At 46.1% G+C, this 12366-nt stretch overlaps 1 protein-coding gene across 21 annotated transcripts in view; it reads right to left on the reverse strand.

Moving 5' to 3' along the window:
* The window catches only part of LOC741478 (uncharacterized), a 128693-nt gene that overhangs the window by 89472 nt on the left and 26855 nt on the right, over positions 1 to 12366 (reverse strand). For 11 of the 21 annotated variants that reach the window (XR_010152175.1, XR_010152191.1, XR_010152177.1 and 8 more), the window contains one exon: positions 11052 to 11153. The gene's annotated coding sequence lies outside the window, so the exon portion shown is untranslated. Of the gene's footprint in view, positions 1 to 4885; positions 5051 to 5739; positions 5882 to 7341; positions 7486 to 7855; positions 8287 to 11051; positions 11154 to 12366 lie in introns of those variants that run through there. The other 10 variants (XR_010152174.1, XR_010152168.1, XR_010152183.1 and 7 more) reach the window with 5 other exon arrangements.

Genomic DNA, 12366 nt, shown 5'->3' on the forward strand with positions numbered 1-12366 from the left:
CAGTGGATGTGGCTTGCTCTGGACACCCCAGAGTTTCAGAGCATGGGAGGAATGGGCCAATGCTTTCCCAGGACTTGGCATTCTCCTGCGTGCCCTGGGTGTCCAACATTAATTCGCTGGCAGTTGGGTTCATGGCACAGTGTCTAACCTGACAGGTACAAAGTTGAAAAGGGCAACTTGAGGAAGCAGACAGAGGCTGGGCTCCTTGTCTTATTGCCCCCCCCCCAGCTGTGTGACCAGGGCTCCACTTCCCTCCTCTGTAAAAAGGGCATATAATGATACCTGCCCACTAGGTGTCGGGTCCATGCCATGAGATGATGCCCTTAGAACACTTCCCCATGCCTGGCATGTGGCAAACTTGCAGCAGCCAGCACCAGCCGGCTTGTCATGATCATGTGTTTGAAGCCTGTTCCGAATCATAGTGTCATGGGCACGTGAAAGACCATTATCATTTGTATTCAATGCAGACAGAGCAGTGATGATAAACCTAAGCTTGGGTATTACCTCTGAAGTAACTGGAGACCAAAGTGTGGGATTTGCTTTGAGGTCATCAAAGAGAGAATGCATTTACAAACTAGCAGGTTAAAGTTAACATAAACTGGAAATCATGAGGAAATTAAGGATATCACTTTAAATTAACCATCTTAAGGAGACAAGTACTCTAAACGTGATAAGACAGCTATGGCACTTTAAGTCAATGCCAATTGGTAATTAAAAGTGGATTTTTTTCAGGCTTAGCTGCCCAGGAGGAGAGATCAATGTCTTCATACAGGAGCTGCTGATCCTCAGGAGGTATGGTTTCAATAGCCCCGGGCCCCACTTTCCCTCCACTTGGCAATAATAATAATTTGTTCTTGTAATGAAATAATATTCCTTTACTGCAGATGCAGTGTGCACAGGAGTTCCAATGCGACCGTGAGTACGACCTGATATGGTGACCATTTCATGGAATTCTGGAATCCCAGAGCTGGAAGGGATGGAAGTCACGTCAAGCCCCACTTCTTCACTTCACAGATGTCACCAAGGGTTTGTAGAGTTGTTCATGGACCTAGAAGCACCTAGCTGTAAACTTCTGGAAGGTTCCAGGAAACATTGAATGGAAGTGTTTCCAGGTAGCTGGATATGCAGTTTTGCTCTTCCTTCCCGCCTTCCCTCCCTTCCTCCTCTTTCTTCTTCTCTTCCTCCTCCTCCTCCTCCTCTTCCTTCATCTTCCTGGTCCTTCCTCTTCCTTCTGTTTCTCCCCATTCTTCCTTTTCATCCTCTTCTCCCTTCTTCCCCTTTTTTCTCCTCTCCCTCCTCCTCTCCTCCTAAGCATCCCAACCCACTTATGGTGAATGCCCTACTGCCCATATGCAACCTCAGTCTTCTAGCTGAGTCAGCTTGCCCAGCCTTCTTGGGACATCCGGTACCTGTTCTAACCTGGCATTCCTTGTGGCTGAACCTCTGGAAGCACTTGGGGAGGGTGGCAGCAGGCGTGGGCCTCCGGGTAGACACCCAGAGCCATGTCCTTGGTTTTCCTATCAGATGATGGTTTTACCTTCAACTAATTGAAAGTTACTTACCTTTTGACTCCACTTTACCTGTCTGCAAAGATGACAAAATGTTAAGAGGTGGCTTTATCTTTGGTTGTTGCCTCCAAGAAGACTCCAAAAGAGTCCTTACATACAAAAAACATCCTAAAGCCCCACTGAGCCCCTGTTCTGGGAGCTGGCTACAGGACCCCCTGATGTGAGGGGTTTTAGCCATCTCTAGTCTGCCTCGGGTGATGCCACTGGGCACCCACTGGGCACCTGGACACTGGGTTCTCTTCTCAGGTGCAGGGCTCTGGGGTAGGGAGCCAGTGTCCTGGATCCCCAAAAGTTGTGTGGGTGAATCCAGGGGTGGCACCTCAGTTTTTAAGTCAGTACAGACATGCAAGCTGAAACCTAATTGGATGGAGCTGCCATTGGAAACAGTTTCCGCAGATTGCAGGGATCCACAGCTTCTGCGGATTGCAGGGATCCACAGAGTGGTGCTTCTCCAAGGCCACACCTACAATTCTGTTTTAAATGATGGGGGCTACAGTTCACGGACACACTACACACGAAGGCAGGACACTGGAGAGGAGAACTTATTGTGCTCATGGATTGAAGACCATGAAAATGCGATACGTGTTCACTCTGGGGCTTTCTCTTTGGCTGTCTTGGTCTCTCTCCATCTCTTTCTTTCTGTCTGTCTCTCTGTCTGCATGTGTGCACTTCTCTCTCCCTATTTTTTTTTTTTTAAGACGGAGTTTTGCTCTTGTTGCCCAGGCTGGAGTGCAGTGGAGTGATCTCGGCTCACTGCAACCTCTGCCTGCGAGGTTCAAGCGATTCTCCTGCCTCAGACTCCAGAGTAGCTGGGATTACAGGTGCCCGCCACCGCACCTGGCTAATTTTTGTGTTTTTAGTAGAGATGGGATTTCACCATATTGGCCAGGATGGTCTCGATCTCTTGACCTCGTGATCCGCCTGCCTCGGCCTCCCAAAGCGTTGGGATTACAGGAGTGAGCCACCACGCCCAGCCTCTATCTGTTTTTTGTCCCTTGTCTTTCCTTTCCTCTTCCCCACCCTGCTTTCTCCCTCCCCGCACCTATCCGTCTCCCTGAGCGTCTCTCCTGTCTCTCTGACAGTCTGTTCCACTCTCTGATACCATGCATCAAACTTCAGATCTAAGGTCCCCTGCCTTCTTCAACACACTCTATCCTGGCCGCCAGCATATGAGTCCCTGGAGCCCCACAACTGCCTACACTAGTACAGGAGGCTTCATGTGGAAATGAGTGAAGTTTGGAAAGCTCTCGCCTTGGCTCTGGCCAACTCCATCCAGTCCAAAAATGCACAAACCACTCACTCACAGGAGAATAATACATTACAGAAAAAAGAAATAAACTCATGTGTCTCTGTTAACACTGGACTTTCTTTTCTTTCTTTTGCTTTTGCTTTTTTTTTTTTTTTTTTTTGAGACGGAGTTTCGCTCTTTTTGCCCAGGCTGGAGTGCAGTGTCGCAATCTCGGCTTACCAAAACCTCCGCCCCCGGGTTCAAGTGATCCTCCTGCCTCAGCCTCCTGAGTAGCTGGGATTACAGGCATGCATCACCACATCCAGCTAATTTTTGTATTTTTAGTACAGACGGGGTTTCTCCATGTTGGTCAGGCTTGTCTTGAACTCTTGACCTCAGGCGATCTGCCCGCCTCGGCCTCCCAAAGTGCTGGGATTACAGGCATGAGCCACCACGCCAGGCCAACACTGGACTTTCTTCTAGCAAAACGTGTCTCCTGCATCAATCAAGGGATGCATTTTGCACTTGCAGCTGAAGCTCAGATATGTGGGCTTGTTGTGTTTAATGTTTGGAGGAGAAGTCAACTCAGGAAAATTCTAAAGAAAAAGTTAACATTTCTGGAGCCTCTCCTTGCCATGCACAAGTGTGCAGGGTCTAACAGTGAAGGTGTCTCGGGAACACGACCCCTTGGCAGCTGGTGGCAGATTTTTTTTTTTTTTTTTTGAGATGGAGTTTCACTCTTGTCGCCCAGGCTGGAGTGCAATGGTGCGATGATCTCGGCTCACTGCAACCTCCACCTGCTGGGTTTGAAGCAATTCTCCTGCCTCAGCCTCCTGAGTAGCTGGGATTACAAGCGTGTGCCACCATGCCCGGCTAATGTTTTGTATTTTTCATAGAGATGGGGTTTCATCAGGCTGGCCAGGCTGGTCTTGAACTCCTGACCTCATGATCCGCCTCATGGCGGAATCTTTGCGGATTGCGTTAAGTGCCTAGACTCATGGCACCAGCTCCCACAATGTGGCATAAAGATAAAAAGAAAAAGAAAAAGAAAAAAAAGAAAACGAAAGCCAGGTTGAGCAAGAAACTACAAACAGTGTAATCCAATTTTTTAAGTGACAAATGCACAGAGAAAGCCTCTTGGAAGGAGGAAAGCATTGATTCCTGACCACCCGTAGGAGCCTCTGAACGCCGTTTATCTTGTTATCTTGGGGTCTTCCTGTCGTATCTATAGTAGGAACTGTTTACTTTCACAGCAGTGGGTACTATTATTAGCATCTTGTTTGAAATGAGAAAACTGAGGCAGAGAGAGATTAAATGACCTGGACTCCTGTGGTTAACTCCAGAATCTACGTGCTTAGCCCTGCCCTTGATCAGATGACAGGCGCTATCTGCTAAGATAAGTCGTTGTCCCCGGGGGTTGGGATTACAGATGGTGTTTTTTCCCTTTTTCTTTTTGTATATATGTACTCTTTTTTTTTTTTTTAATGGTGAGCATACACCAACAGAATAATAAGCAAAGAAACAATAAAACGATCTAAGCACTGAGGGCAAGTGAAGTCTCCTTGGCCAGCATTATCCACAGTGCCGTCACACTGGTAAAAATTACTGTGATACGAGGTCAGGAGATCGAGACCATCCTGGCCAACATGGTGAAACCTCGTCTCTGCTAAAAATACAAAAATTAGCCGGGCGTGATGGCGGGCACCTGTAATCCCAGCTACTGGGGAGGCTGAGGCAGGAGAATCACTTGAACCTGGGAGGCAGAGGTTGCAGTGAGCCGAGATCATGCCACTGCACTCCAGCCTGGGTGACAAAGCGAGACTCTGTCTAAAAAAAAAAAAAAAAATTATAAAACAAAAAATGTCTGTGATAGTTTGGCTCCACCCACCCAGCTTTCAGGGTGTGGACATGGGCCATGGAGCCCCCTGGCCTCCGAGGAGAGAGGCTGCCTTGATCCCTCTTTATCTGGGGCTGTTGAAACTGCACCTGGATTCTATGTACAGCTCTTAGCTGAACATCCCTGGAGATGTCAACAAATCGGGCATTGTTTAGAGAATCGCAGCAGGAATGATTAAGGAAAGAGCAGAACGGATTTGTCAGGAAGGCTTTATGAAAGCTAAACACGACACTTGCAGTGATGACAACAGTCTGCAAGTAGGACAGGGGTTGGGCACCAGAGCACGGGAGGGGCACTGCTGCGCTCGCATGGAGAAGACCCCAGGGAAGTTCGCAGGACAGACCAGCAGCTTCCTGGCTGTAGAGGAAGGGAAGTGTGCTCAGAATGGGCTGGCACTGGAACTGTGGAAGAACCATTCCCACCGGCTGTCACAGGCATCACTGGGCTTTGCTGGGCATCGCTGGGCATCACTGGACATCACTGAACAACACTGGGCAACTCTGGGTATCACTGCACTTTACTAGATATCACTGGGCCTCACTAGATACCACTGGGCTCTACCGGGCATCACTGCATATTTCTGGGCATCACTGCACATCACTGGGCTTTCCTGGGCATCTGGATATCTCTGGACATCTCTGTGTATCACTGGACATGTCCATCACCTGGCATCACTGGACACCACTGGGCACCACTACATATCATTGGGTCTTACTGGGCACCACTGGGCATCACTAGGGCATCACTGGGCATCTCTGGACATCACTGGTCACCACTACATATCACTGGGTCTTACTGGGCACCACTGGATGTTGCTGGGTATCATTGGTGATCACTGGACATCACTGGGCTTTAGTGGGCATCTGGATATCTCATGGCACCACTGGGCATCACTAGGGCATCACTGGGTGTCACTGGGCATCACCGGGCATCACTGTATATCACGGGGCTTTACTAGACATCTGGGTATCACTGGGTTTTACTGGTCATCACTGGGCTTCACTGGGCATCTGGATATCTCTGGGTACCACTGAGCATCACTGGACCTTGCGTCATTGACGGGTGCGTCAAGGCTGTGAGAAGCTGGAGACGTGCCCAGGAGGAGGAATCCTCTGACCCGGCTTTGACTTTTCAATACAGTTGGGTCATTGATGCTTACAGTGAGGAGACGTGCACAGGGGCAGGCGACTGCAAGGGGTGGTGACGGAAAAGTGGTTGTGAGTGTGGTCCTGGGCTGACAATGCCCCCAGGCCTTCTCTGTAGAGATAAGTTGGTTGACAGGGAGGGGCCCATCCACCAGAGACCATGAATCTGTCTGGTTGTCGCCTGGGCTGGCATGTAGTGGCACAATCTCGACTCACTGCAACCTCCATCTCCCAAGTTCAAGCAATTCTTGTGCCTCAGCCTCTGAGTAGCTGGGATTGTGCATCCAGCTTTTTTTTTTTTTTTTTTTTTTTTTTTTTTTTTTTTTTTTTAGTACAGATGGGGTTTCACCATGTTGGCCAGTCTGGTCTTGAACTCCTGGCCTCAAGTGATCCCCCCTCCTCAGCCTCCCAAAATACTAGAATTGCAGGTATGAGCCACTGTGCCGGGCCATCTTGTCTCTTGAATAAATGACAGAGCATGACTGGGCCCCTGTCTGCTCAGGCTGGCCTGGCATCGGGATCATATCACCATTTGGGGAGCAATTTCTATGATTATTTCCTTCCTTCATTTTACTGCATTTAGTCAACCTTCAATCTGTTTTTGCCCAATGGAAACTCTCCTCTGCTTTCTACTTTCTTGGTATAGCTCTTTAGTATAGAAAAATTAAGGGTTTATAAATGTCATTGCTTGCTTTCTTGTGACATAACTCTCTAAATTGAAAAAAAAAATGCAGAAGCAGGAGTGCCTAGCCCTCCGGGATGATTTAAAATTGATCTATCAGTTCATTCCATCATTTTGATGGCTCTTTCTTTGCTTTTAAATATATTTAAGTTTTATGTCCCATCTGGTGCCAAGAATAATTTTGCACATCCTTTAAAACAAAGCAGAATAGAAATCAGGATAATTGGAAAGTTCTGCCAGACCCAAAGCCAGTGAAAAAGCAGAAAGGAGCAGTGACTCTGGGCTTCCTGGGCACCAGCATTAATCATTAAGCAAAACCCACTGGGCAAATGCTGGGCACTGGATGGAGAAAGTACAACTATAAAATAAACAAACAAACACGTCTCTTCCTGGTGAGACACTGATAATCCAGAGTGGGAAGGAGAAGCATTTAAAAATAAATCTGTTGTTATAACATGGAAGGGCTGGGTCGGGCTACCTATCTAATTCCATGAGAGAACACAGAAGGGAATTCATAACTTCAGCTCTTAATGAAATTTAACTTTGAGCTTCCTGGCAGCCCAAGGAAAAGATGAAATGGGTTGGGTTGGGTTTTATAATTCTCATTGCTCAAAGAAAATGACTGGACTTTAAGAAATTGCATAAACTGACTGGTTCACTAAATTGATCAAATACTCCGACTGCAAAAAAAAAAAAAAAAAATGATGTTCTCGTAGTGATTTTGAGAGTTTTCCATAATAAATAAGTGAAAAAAGTAAGTTGAAGAACAACATGTAAGGTAATTCCCTCCTTGAAAGCACAAAATAAAAAGTTTTGAGCACCTGGAGAACAATTCCAAATGGCTGCTCCCCAGCCTGCCAACAGCAGCGCTCCCTGCAGGGCGTAGCTTCGGGGAGGAGGCCTGGACCTTTTCCTTGTATTCATCTCTACTGGTCAATTTGTTCAAACAGACATCTCTTCCTTTCCTAATTAGAAAAAAAAAAAATCAAACAGGGGAAATACACCTGCAAACCGTATATACGAGGGGAAGAAAGCTTCCCCCGAGACATTTCTCAGAGTGGAGGTGGGTTAGGCCTTGGTGAGCCACCCCGAGAAGGGCTTCAGGCTTCCCACGGCCGAGTGCAAAGGGCAGGGCCCTTCTGCTGCATGAGACGCTGAAAAAGGCTGCAAAGGAGGAGGCTGCCTTTGGCTCCCCTAAACCAGCCCTGCCCCTGAAAGTAGGCGCTGGTGACCTGAGCACAACAGGCCCAATTTAAGACTGTTTCTTTCTTTTTTTTTTAATAGAAAAATCAAAAACAAACCAAGAGGCGAGTGGCAGAGACACCAAGTGCTCACCGCTGGTCTCCTCTCGCCTCTGCCTGGGAGGATCGGGTCCCCTTTCTCCATCCCGGAGCCTAGAGGCTCAGATCAGAATCTGGAGCTGCGGGTCACGCACGGTGCCAGAGGTTTAGGTTGACAACAATGATGGAGGCTTTCCTGCGATAAACGGCTCAATCTCCTCTGGAATCTGCACTCTCTCAGCTTTATGGCTGCCCATGCTGGAGCTTTGCAGACTGAACCATGTCAGAAGTCACTCTGGGCAGAGATGTGGACGGATCCCTCCCTATCAGATGTCCCCAGTGGCCCCAGCAGGACGGAGCCAGTGGGACCATCTCTGACCTCACATGCAGACACGGAGGTCCAGCCGGCTTCCTGGGCTTGGTAGGGCTGTTGGCAGATTACTTCCTGGGCCTCCATCTCCTCATCCATAAAAGGGACAATCATTTCTGCCGGGGGGGTTGGGGTGGGGCAGCCACGAGGTGAGAAAGCAAGTTAAACTATTAGGTAAAAACATAATGTGCCAAATACAAACAGTTGAGAGCTTAAATACTGCATCAGGCAAATCTAAATTACTACAATCTGAATCCTGCCACGATCTGGGTGACCTTAGGCTATTCATTCAACTAACAGCTGAACATCAGTTCCCTCACTTGGAAAATGGGCAGAAATAACTACCCTCACTTCAGAGCACATGCCAGGCATCTGTGCACATTCTCCAAGCACCCTATCTCCAGCTGTGTCTCCTGCCCCTCCTCTATTTACTTCCTTCTTCTCCAGGCATTACCATCCAGCCTCATCGTATTTATCTCTTTATAATCTCCTCCTGTCCATCCATCCCTGCAAGGAGATTTCCGCAAGGATGGGGACTTTTGTCTGTTTTATCCTCTACTGTATCTCCAGTGCCCAGTGCAGTGTCCGGCACATGGTAGACGCACAATAAATGACTGGGAAATAAACAAAAGATTAGCTAGTCTGTTGTTACATCGTATCATAGTGTATCTACAAGGTAATTATTAAATCAACTTGCAATAAATATTAATAATATTTAATATTATTAATAATTTAATAATATTAATATTAATAATTAACAATAATATATAAATATTATATATAATATTTATATATTATATATAAATATTATATATAATATTTATATATTATATATAAATAATATATAATAATTATATATAATATATAATATATATTATATATATTATAATATATAATATATTATATATATTATATATTATAATATATAATATATTATGAGATAATATATATTATTTATAATATATATAAAAAATATATAATATATATAAAAATATATATAATAATATATAAATATATAAATATTATTATTTTTATAATTAATAATAATAATAAAATTAATGCATTTTATTTGGAAAGTTCTTTATTCTAAAGAACTCCTTTTCTGGAGACTTTACACCTTTGAGCGTAAAGTTCTAATCCAGAAGCAGGAAAAGGGTGAGAAAAGGGTGGTTGCTGTAGTATATTTTAAACTGTTACATTCACATGCGTGAGAAAATTTTAAATCTGACTCCCACTGTGGTCACCCTCCCTTCCACCTCCTCCTGCCCTAGGTAGAGCTGGCTTTCTTACCAGCTGCATTCACCTCCACTCTCATCATAGCTCTCAGGTCAAATTTTCCTGTGTTCTCAAAGCAAAGTGAGCTCTGGAGGTGTGCACATTCCTAGGTTCCAGGAAATTCCACCCTACAGAAATCCCATAACTGAGACACTGCCCCATCCAGGCTGCAGGTCTGAGCAGAAGGTCCTCCATGCAAAGCAGCTGCTGTGCAACTTTCTCCCAGTGAGGAGCAGAGTTCAATTCTTTGAGGACCTTTGCAGAAGCGTCTGCACCAGGGCGAAATCCAGGGGCCATGGGGAAGGTGGGGATGAGAGCCGCCGAGAACGAGCCCAGTGAGCTTAAGTTGGAAAAGAAAGACGCAACCAGAGCTGGATTCTGGAGAGGATTCTGATTAATTGGACCCATCCTTGCCCTCCCAATTCCAACGTTCTTCTCAAATAGAGTAAAACATCGAGGGAGGGGCCAGCCATTGAAACATGGAGTTCTGGGGACAACCCTGTCATCGGAGCATCTGCTGCATCTGGCACCCGCCCCCTCCCACCCCCGGCATGTGAGCATCTGGTTTGACTTTCTTGCTTATCTGAATGATTCCAATTGCAACACCATCTCGTCTGTGGTTTCACTGTTCATTATGAAATCATGTTTTACTTTTAAAATGCAATAATGGTGGAACCAAGCTAATTAGGCACCGAAACCAAAATCTCACAGTAAGGAGGGTTTTCTTTTTTACCCATGACAGGAGAGCTGGGATCAGATTATTGCTAAATCTGATTTGCAGTAGGCTCAGAGTGAGGTATCAGCTTAAGTGTTTTAATTGATTTCGGTGACCTTGTGCCAGAAACAGAACTTTTTAGGAAAAATTAATAGCAGAAAAGAAAGCGGTTATGACTCATTGGAATGAGAGATCAGACATCTTCCGCCTCTCAATGTCATCATCTTTAAAACTGTGACAGAAATATCCAATTATTTCCTCAAAGCTGCAAAGACTTTGATCATATAACACTCATGTAAGATGCAAGGAACCAAAATCAAAATATATGTAGCTTGCTTAATAAGTATTAATATCTTTTAAGTCCCCCTAAGAGTCTGCTTTCTTAATGCTATAGATTAAGCAAAATAAAAGACCTGCAAATTCCAAGTTGAGGTTGTCTTTTCAAATTGTTAGCTCAAAAAGGGGCTTAGTCACCTATAGCCCCAGCTGATTCCTTTTCTCTGCTAATGACCCTCTTTCTCCAGGGTCACTGTGTTCCTCCGTCATCTGCCATAATTCCTCTGCTATTCCTGCCCACACCCTCAGTATATGCTGGGCCACCAGCTGGCCCGGCACTTTTTGGACATAGCCCACACCCAGTTTGGAGAATAGCTATCTGGAGAATAGCCCACAGCCTGTTCCTCTGTTAGAGTTTCCATTTACCGGATGCTTGCTATTAGGTCGGACTGCACGAATTTGCCATTTTTTGTTGGTCAAAAGCAGTTGGAGGTTGGCAGTATTGTAGGGTTCAAACAAATGGGTGCCAGGCACAGAAAGAAGAGCCTATGTGTTTCCAAAAGACGGTTTGACACTCAGGTTATGATGTGCTTTGATGCCCGGCTTAAAACTTACCTTGTAGGCCGGTGCGGTGGCTCACACTTGTAATCCCAGCACTTTGGGAGGCCGAGACGGGCGGATCACAAGATCAGGAGACCGAGACCATCCTGGTCAACACTGCGAAATAAAAATACAAAAAATTAGCCGGGTGTGGTGGCGGGCGCCTGTAGTCCCAGCTACTTGGGAGGCTGAGGCAGGAGAATGGCGTGAACCCGGGAGGCGGAGCTTGCAATGAGCCGAGATCGCACCACTGCACTCCAGCGCGTCTCAAAAAAAAAAAAAAAACAAAAAACAAAAAACTTACCTTGTAGCCTTCAGCATGTGACCTTGAGTCACCGTGCCTCAGGTTCCCCATCTGTGAAATGGAGGTAACAGGGGCACCGGTGTCATGGGGAGGGTGTGATGAGTGAAGGAAGTGGTGGTGGAGGTGCAGAACTTAGGATGTCACCCAGTGCTACAGGAGCCAGCAAGCCCACAACAGTTCCGAGACCAGAGGACACCATGCCGGTGGCTTGCTCGACATCTCTCCACTCCTGCCAGCCACGGAGCATGCTGCTCAGATAAACCTTCCAGCCCCCTTCACCACACGCAGCTGCCTCTGTCCTTTAGATTTGTGGAGCTGGGGCCTGAGGGCTTCCCTTCCCCTTGGCCTGACCATGTTGATCAGCCAACACCCAAACACCTGAGTTCCTCGATACTTTCTGAGGTGATTTAAGTCCCTGGTGTTACACAAGGATCAAAGGCGAGTCCCTGAATACAAGAAGCTAATTTGGTTGCCAGGTATAAAAATAATCTTGCATTTTTGCATGACAGAAATATTTACTGAGATGATTTTTATTTTCTGCAGGTGGGCAAACCCTCACTGATTTGAGGAGGGTCTCAGCTGTCGCTTTTATTTTAATTTCTAAACTTTATTTTTTAGAACAACTTTCTTCCTTCCTTCCTTCTTCTCTCTATCTCTTTCTTTCTTTCATCTGTCTCTCTTTCTCTCTCCTTCCTTCTTTTCTCTTTTCTTTTCTTTTCTTCTTGTCTCCTCTCTTTTCTTTTCTTTGATGGGGAGACTTGCTATGTTCAGCCCAGACTGTTCTGGAGCTCCTGTCAGCCATCTCTTCACTTGGGTTTCATTTTATTTGGGGTGGAGTGGGGGACAAGGTTGTCTTTTCCCCCTTAGCCCAATTTATCTCCAGTGTTTTCGTTCTCAAGGGCTATATATTTTGGTGGCTTCAACACTAGGGCTCTAATTGCACAATAAAACAAAAGAATCCCTCCCAAGGGACCAGGCTTGTCCCAGAAGTTCCCCTGGAGTCAAGCTTTGGAGGGCACACAATGA

Source organism: Pan troglodytes, chromosome 18, assembly GCF_028858775.2.
Source record: "Pan troglodytes isolate AG18354 chromosome 18, NHGRI_mPanTro3-v2.0_pri, whole genome shotgun sequence".
NCBI classification, from domain to species: domain Eukaryota; kingdom Metazoa; phylum Chordata; class Mammalia; order Primates; family Hominidae; genus Pan; species Pan troglodytes.